The following is a 7,597-nucleotide window of genomic DNA, read 5'->3' on the forward strand; positions in this document are numbered from 1 at the left end:
TCACAAGTTTTTTAGAAATATTTTTAAAAAATCCCATACATCATGTCATTTCAACTGTAAGTATTGTCTGCATGCAACTTTAATTTCTAGGGTCTTTGTTTTTATTAACCACTATTCCTCCACACCAACAAAATTAACCATTGCTAAATATCATTCATATTCATATTTCCAATTTGTATTCAAATTACCTTGATTGTTTTGAGAGTGTTTTTCAATGGCTGGCTACTTCTAGTAAGGATCTGAATATGATCAATAAAGACAAATACTACATGATATCACTTATATGTGACACTTAAAAATAAAAATCAAACTTATAGAAACAGAGTAGAAAAGTGGTTGCCAGGGGCTCCCAGAAAGAAGAACAGAAGTTAGTCACTCAATCATGCCCAACTCTGCAACCCATGTGGACAGTAGCCCACCAGACTCCTCTGTCCATAGAATTCTCCAGGAAAGAATACTGGAGTGGGTAGCCATTCCCTTCTCCAGGGGATCTTCCTGACCCAGGGATCAAAACTGGTCTCCTGCATTGGAGGCAGATTCTTTATGGTCTGAGCCACCAGGCAAGCCAGGGGCTGGGGGGTGGGGGAAATAGAGAAAGGCTGGTGAGTGAAAGTCTCTCAGTCATGTCTGACTCTTTGCGACCCTAAGGACCATACAGTCCATGGAATTCTCCAGGCCACAGTGGGTAACCTTTCCCTTCTCCAAAGGATCGTCCCAACCCAGAGATCGAACCCAGTTCTCCTGCATTGCAGGCAGTTTCTTTACGAGCTGAGCCACAAGGGAAGCCCAAGAATACTGGAGTGTGTAGCCTTTCCCTGCTCCAGCAGATCTTCCCAACCCAGGAATCAAACCAGAGTAGAGAAAGATTGGTAAAAGGGTATAAAATGTTAGTTATAAGCTGAATGAGGTCTGAGGATCTAATGTAGAAACTAGTGACTGTAGGTGGCTCAGTGGTAAAGAATCCGCCTGCTAATGCAGGAGACATGGATTTGATCCCTGGGTCAAGAAGATACTCTGGAGAAGGAAATGGCAACCCACTCCAACATTCTTGCCTGGGAAATCCTATGGACAGAGGAGCCTGGTGGGCTACAGTCCATGGGGTCCCGAAAGAGTGGGACACAAATTAGTGACTAAACAACAAGAAGTTGATAAGATTGTGTTGTATAATTGAAATTGCTAAGAAGTTAGAATACAGGTACAGAGGATTATGTTAATTAAGCCAATGGGTGAAATCTTTTCACAATATTTATGTGCATATATCAAATCACCATTTAAACTTTAAATGTCTTACAATTTCATCAATTATAACTCAATAAAACTGAAAAAGTAAGATCAATATGCAGTACTCTTGTTGCTCTCTTAAGTCTCTCTCATTCTGTAAGTCTTTCTGTATTCTGTAGAGTGGAAGTCCTCTTCCACTCTACTCTCATCCTGCCATTGATCTTATGGAGGGACTGGAATGTCCCAAGTTCTAGATTTGGCTTTCTGCTTCCTCTGCTGTGGTCTCTGCTCTTTGATTTTTCCTATAAACTGGCATTTAGATACAGAGGCTTGATGACCCTTGGGTTCAGTTATTCATGCATAGTGCTGAGTGCTTGCTCTCTATACCCAGTTAGCAGGCACTGTCTACTCTTAGTGTGGCTAAGACTGTGACTGGCCGAATCAAAAGGGATCAGCCTGATTCTCCTTTGTAATGATCCCCATTCACCTTTTTAAAAAACAGTAATTGATGACTGTTGCATAAATCCATTATTTCACTGTCGTTGACAAAAGAATGATTCCCTAATTTTGCCATTTCTGGAATTCCTTTATTAAAAGGACTCATCAGTTATTTAGTGACCCTGAAACAAGAACTCTTTTTTTTATTGATACCTAGAATAATGTGTTACTGCCCCAGCAACCCTGAGGGAGTCCACAGTGGGGTGCTTTGGGGTATCATTATGAATGCATATATGATATATTTTAATCCATTGTAGTTACTGTTTTTATTACAAAAACGATCACATCTTAGGACAGTGGGAGCTGCTTCAAGTTGTCTCCTATGCCCTTTTGATATGATCCAATTTCTCTTTGATAGACTTCTTATTTTCCAGTGCCCTAAACCTTCCAGGCTCATCTTACATTTGCTAGATGGACCTAATAGCAATTATTTCTCTAAGAACTCTTGGTTCTTATTAGTGGGAAATCAGAGCACCAAAATTTGACTTTTATACGAAATCTTGCATTTGCATCATGGCCATAAACATTGCACATATCTTTTTTTTTAATTAATTTTTTTTATTGAAGGATAATTGCTTTACAGAATTTTGTTGCTTTCTGTCAAACCTCAAGATGAATCAGCCATTGGTATACATATATCCCCTCCCTTTTGAACATCCCTCGCATCCCCGTCCCCCATCCCACCCCTATAGGTTGATAGAGAGTCCCCATTTGAGTTTCCTGAGCCATACAGCAAATTCCTGTTGGCTATCTATTTTACATATGGTAATGTAAGTTTCCCTGTTACTCTCTCCATACATCTCACCCTCTCCTCTCCTCTCCCCATGTCCATAAGTCTATTCTCTATGCCTGTTTCTCCATTGCTGCCCTGCAAATAAACTCTTCAGTACCATTTTTCTAGATTCCACATATATGTGTTAGAATACGATATTTATCATTGCACATATCTTTTATTTTGAAAAAATAAAATATTTTATTTTTTCAACCCAAAGTATTTGAAAAAGCTGGACATATAAAATCTTAAAGTGGACCTTTCAAGGTTTGGTATGTCAATTGTTTACTTCTGTAGCGACTTAAAAATTTTATGTAGACTTAGAGATAGCATGTGTTAGCATTTTTATTTATGCCTTTGTAAGTTTTATTTAAAACATTTTTGCTTTTCTGAAATATGAAAGATATACACCAGTGTTCACTCAGAATTTCAAAATGTAAGCACAATATAGTTTAAGGGATGATATTTTTAAACAATTATATTTTCTTATTTTCAATGAGTTAAAAAATCATTTGTGAATCTGCTTTTCTTAAGCTAGCATTTTTACATTGAAACATTCAGTACTAAGACCTGACATGTAGGTTTGAAGTAAGTTTTGGGGGATAATTTAGAAACCTAGCATGCAAACAGTTCTACTTTGCTAAACATCTTTCAAAACTGCAATTTTTCAGTCAAATACCACTGAAAGCTTCAGTACCATTAGAATCTGTCTAAATCTCTAAGTTCTATTCACTCCCCAAAGTGCAAAGATCTTCATGTAACATTTTTTTTTTTTTTTTGCCATACTTATTTTGATTGCTTGAGCTCCAGTAGGTATATTCCAAGGCTTAATGTTATTAAGTAGATATATTCCAAGATTCCAAGACTTAATGTTTCCCAAGTGGCTCAGTGATAAAGACTCTGCCTACCCAATGCAGGAGACATAGGAGACATGGGTTCCATCCCCAGATAGGGAAGATCTCCTGGAGAAGGAAATGATAACCCACTCCAGTATTCTTGCCTGGAAAATTCCATGGGCAGAGCATTCTGGCAGACTGCAGTCCATGGGTCACAAGAGTCGGACACGACTGAGCCGCATAAATGTTACTCAGCCACTTATACACTGAGGGAGAGTTCAGTTCAGTCGCTCAGTCGTGTCCGACTCTTTGTGACCCCATGAATCCCAGTACACCAGGCCTCCCTGTCCATCACCAACTCCCGGAGTTTACTCAAACGCCTGTCCATTGAGTCAGTGATGCCATCCAGTCATCTCATCCTCTGTCGTCCCCTTCTCCTCCTGCCCTCAATCCCTCCCAGGATCAAGGTCTTTTCCAGTGAGTCAACTCTTTGCATGAGGTAGCCAAAGTATTGGAGTTTCAGCTTTAGTATCAGTCCTTCCAATGAACACCCAGGAATAATCTCCTTTAGGATGGACTGGTTGGATCTCCTTGCAGTCCAAGGGACTCTCAAGAGTCTTCTCCAACACCACAGTTCAAAAGCATCAATTCTTCGGTGCTCAGCTTTCTTCACAGTCCAACTCTCACATCCATACATGACCACTGGAAAAACCATAGCCTTGACTAGATGGACCTTTGTTGGCAAAGTAATATCTCTGCTTTTTAATATGCTATCTAGGTTGGTCATAACTTTCCTTCCAAGGAGTAAGTATCTTTTAATTTCATGGCTGCAATCACCATCTGCAGTGATTTTGGAGCCCCCCAAAATAAAGTCAGCCACTGTTTCCACTGTTTTCCCATCTATTAGCCATGAAGTGATGGGACCAGATGCCATGATCTTAGTTTTCTGAATGTTGAGTTTTAAGTCAACTTTTTCATTCTCCACTTTCACTTTCATCAAGAGGCTTTTGAGTTCCTCTTCACTTTCTGCCATAAGGTGGTGTCATCTGCATATCTGAGGTTATTGATATTTCTCCTGGCAATCTTGATTCCAACTTGTGCTTCTTCCAGCCCGGCGTTTCTCATGATGTACTCTGCATATAAGTTAAATAAGCAGGGTGACAATATACAGCCTTGACGTACTCCTTTTCCTATTTGGAACCAGTCTGTTGTTCCATGTCCAGTTCTAACTGTTGCTTCCTGACCTGCATATAGGTTTCTCAAGAGGCAGGTCAGGTGGTCTGGTATTCCCAGTCTCTAATGGAGTGAATTCTTAAGGAAACAAAGCAACAATTATGTAGGTCTCTGATAAATACAATGAATACTTTAGGTTGTCCTTGAAGGTAAATAAAGTGGAAAATTACATATTACCATTAAAATGACTGTGTTCTACATCCATTGAAGTTCCTGGGATATAATTGGAGAGAATACCAAAATAAATACTGAAAGGTATAAATCAAAGGAATGGTATTCATATTAGTAAGTAGGTGGCCTTCCCTGGGAGTTCAGAGGTTCAGAATCCACCTTGCAACACAGGGGATGTGGGTTCAATCCCTAGTCAGGTAAATAAGATCCCACATACCATACTAGAGAGTCTATATGCCACACTGAAAGATCCTGTATGACACAATGACAATCTTCCGTGCTGCAACTACGAAAGAACTGGTGGAACCAAATAAATAAATTTTATTTATTTATTTTTTTAAAAAGTGGACTGGAATCTGGATGAATCTCAATGTATAAAGAAATATTCTAACCCAGAACCAGGAATCTGAGAGTCCCACAACCTGTACAGAAAAACTGATCTATTCTCTGCACCAGACCACCCTGACTTCTATACATTATTTTCTACACAACCAAAAGGGTTTCCTGGGTGGCTCAGATAGTAAAGAATCTGCCTGCAAGGTGGGAGACCTGGGTTTGATCCCTGGGTTGGGAAGATTCCCTGGAGGAGGGCATGGCAACCCACTCCAGTATTCTTACCTGGAGAAGCCCCATGGACAGAGGAGCCTGGCTACCGTCCACGGGGTCGCAGAGAGTTGGACACAACCGAGGTACTAAACACAGCACAGCACAGAAATGACTGAAGTCAAAACAGAAAGCCTTCTGGCGCTGAAGCAGTGGAGACACAGGAAAACGAGGCCATTGGCTGCAACCCTGGGCCTGCCCATCTTGTTGCCGATTTTTCCAGGGATCAGCTGAAGTTGCCCCCACATGCCATCGGGCTGTGAGGCACTGAAATACCTGGTGTTGATGAGGCAGAGACCACCAACCTCTCACTGGTCTTGGGACCCAGGTCTCTGAAGGTGAAGGGTCAAAGCCTCACCTCCCAACACCGCCTTGGGTCTGTTTCTTATTACAAAATAATTTCCAGAAGGAGAGAAAGCATGGGCCTGGGTTTCCAGGAAGAGCATGGAGATAAAAAGGCCCCGAGGAGGGAAAGCATGGCCTCCATGCAGCATCTCTTCAGGGCTGAGAGTGAGAAGGGCTGTGGGATCAGGAGGAATGCAGCCATCTCCCCATCCCAGCCCCAGGTCAACTGTGACTGTCAGAGGGACCCAGCCACTCGTCAGAGGACACAAGCTTCTTGTGAGGAGACAGGAGGAAACACGGTATCTGCCACCAGAAGGGCTGCTGCCTTTCAGGAGCCACTGGCTGGAGCCTTAGGCAGCCCAGTCCCCTAAGAGGAGAGGTGCAAACCACATCCATGGACCTGAGGTGAAGGACCACCATTAAAAATAAATAAGAAACTTCAAATGTGTAAATCCGATATAAGTCAAACCATATGGCATAAAACGAAAATGCTTTCTCCCCACGCGTTTGCTCACATTGCTTTCTACTAGATTTTATCCACAGGGAAGTATTAACACACCTTAGGCCTGTGGCGCTCCTCCCCTGATCCATAACCCGGATAACAGGAGCGGCTCGACCATCCTGCCACAGTTCTTGCAGCTCTGCATGTGAGAGAAGGTCGTGTGTGCAGAAGTGCTAAAGTTCAGGGCTAACACCTCATCCATTAGCGGCCTTCCACGCCGAACAGTCATTTTTCAGGCAAGTAATAAAGTAGCCTGAAAAACAAGTGTTTCAGTGTTTGCTCCAAATGAGGCGGTGACCGGGGGACCGTCTGCCCTGACATCATTTCTGACGTGGTCAGTGTGAGTTTGGTATCTGATTAGGGCTCCCGCCACTGTGGTGCCAGACTCCCCCTTGAAGTGAGGTGGTGAAGGGAAATTAATGTCCGAGAAACCAGAAGGTGAGAGCGTCGGCGGCAGGGTTCTTTTGGAGAACTTCAGCTGGACTTGCCTTTGAGCCTCAGAAGAGACTCTTTTGAAACTATTTATGGAGTCTGGTAGTAGGTAAAGAAGAGCTTCCAGCAGGAATCTCAGTCAGCATTAGAACTAAAGGTGACCTGAAGGGTGTAGATATGTTGCAGTGACATTTATGTACAAATGTGGTCAAATAGCTGACTCACTGAAAGGATGCTCTGCGTCTCCCAGGAAACCAAACCAGCTTATCCCTTTATCCCTAAAGGCCGAATTTTCACTTGGCTGAGCCCTTGACACACCACCTGGTTCTGCAGACTCAACCTCTCTCACTGTTAATTTATTTACCTTAAACAATAAGAGAAATTCTGTATACTTCACTGATGCATGGGAAAATTGGATAGAAAAATACCAAAATGTGTTTTGAGATTGTTTGATGAAAGGATGATATATATACTTAGGTGCTATTTCTGTAATGTGTTCTTTTCTCCCCCTCCTCTTCCTGGCCTGTCAGCTGCTACACACATAAAACTTACCACAACTCCTAACCCTCTTTATTTCCACTTTCCAGGCAAACTTTTGGATCTGTAGATGGAAGACGTTGTGGTGTACCTTTGCTTTATTCAATTGAGGCAATGCACACAGGAGAATTCTGCAGACCTTAAAGTCAGACAGAAATATCAGTTACTATTCTCTTTTTTTAAATTTTGAAAATATAGTATGAGAATGCATCCTTTACATCAGACAAATCTGGACTTGAATCTTGGCTTTGCCACTCACACATATGTATAGCATATGTACACACACACATGCAGTCACACATGCACATATGTGTGAACAAATAAAGTCACACATATGTACACACGAGCACAGATGCTCCCACTCATGCATCACTTTGGGGCCAGAAGACTGGGTGTGAATCCTTCTGTGTGACCTTGAATAAGAGACTAAATGTCTGTGTTTTAAAT

This window comes from Bos javanicus, chromosome 8, assembly GCF_032452875.1.
Source record: "Bos javanicus breed banteng chromosome 8, ARS-OSU_banteng_1.0, whole genome shotgun sequence".
NCBI classification, from domain to species: Eukaryota; Metazoa; Chordata; class Mammalia; order Artiodactyla; family Bovidae; genus Bos; species Bos javanicus.